The sequence below is a fragment of the Pterocles gutturalis genome, unplaced genomic scaffold, assembly GCF_000699245.1.
Source record: "Pterocles gutturalis isolate BGI_N339 unplaced genomic scaffold, ASM69924v1 scaffold4631, whole genome shotgun sequence".
NCBI lineage: Eukaryota > Metazoa > Chordata > Aves > Pterocliformes > Pteroclidae > Pterocles > Pterocles gutturalis.
In genome coordinates, this window is record NW_010100078.1 from 6,236 (window position 1) to 6,682 (window position 447).

Below are 447 nucleotides of genomic sequence, written 5' to 3' on the forward strand. Positions count from 1 at the left end.
TTGGCCATATACAAAGGGATTGCTGTTAGGCAAGCAGGGAACGGCACTGCCAGGATCTCTAAGGGCACTCATGATCCCAGTGCAAGACTGCAGCTGACATTTAATTTAAAAATCAAAGGTTGTTCAATGCAAAAAGTGAGCCCATGCGACCATAATAAGAAAAGCAGCAGGGGGCTCTGTGGGAAGGATGGAAATTTAAAAATCACTGTTTCTAATAAGGACATACAGTATCTTAAACAGATAATTAAAGAGCTCTTATCACATTTGTATGTAGATTGAACAAAATACGGCAGGATGCCTTGTCAAAACATTTTCCGATGCAGTGTGATGCGCTTCGCAAAATGGATGAAAGGCTCTGAGAGAATTCCAGACCCACCGCCGCACATCTCCCAGCCACGGCCGCCCATCTCCCAGCCACCTCCGCACATCTCCCAACCACGCCCACCC

At 46.5% G+C, this 447-nt stretch overlaps 1 protein-coding gene across 1 annotated transcript in view; it reads right to left on the bottom strand.

The window, feature by feature from the left end:
- LOC104465244 (TBC1 domain family member 16-like) overlaps nt 1–447 on the bottom strand; it is a gene marked incomplete at its 5' end in the record, with an annotated part of 6,765 nt that overhangs the window by 4,483 nt on the left and 1,835 nt on the right.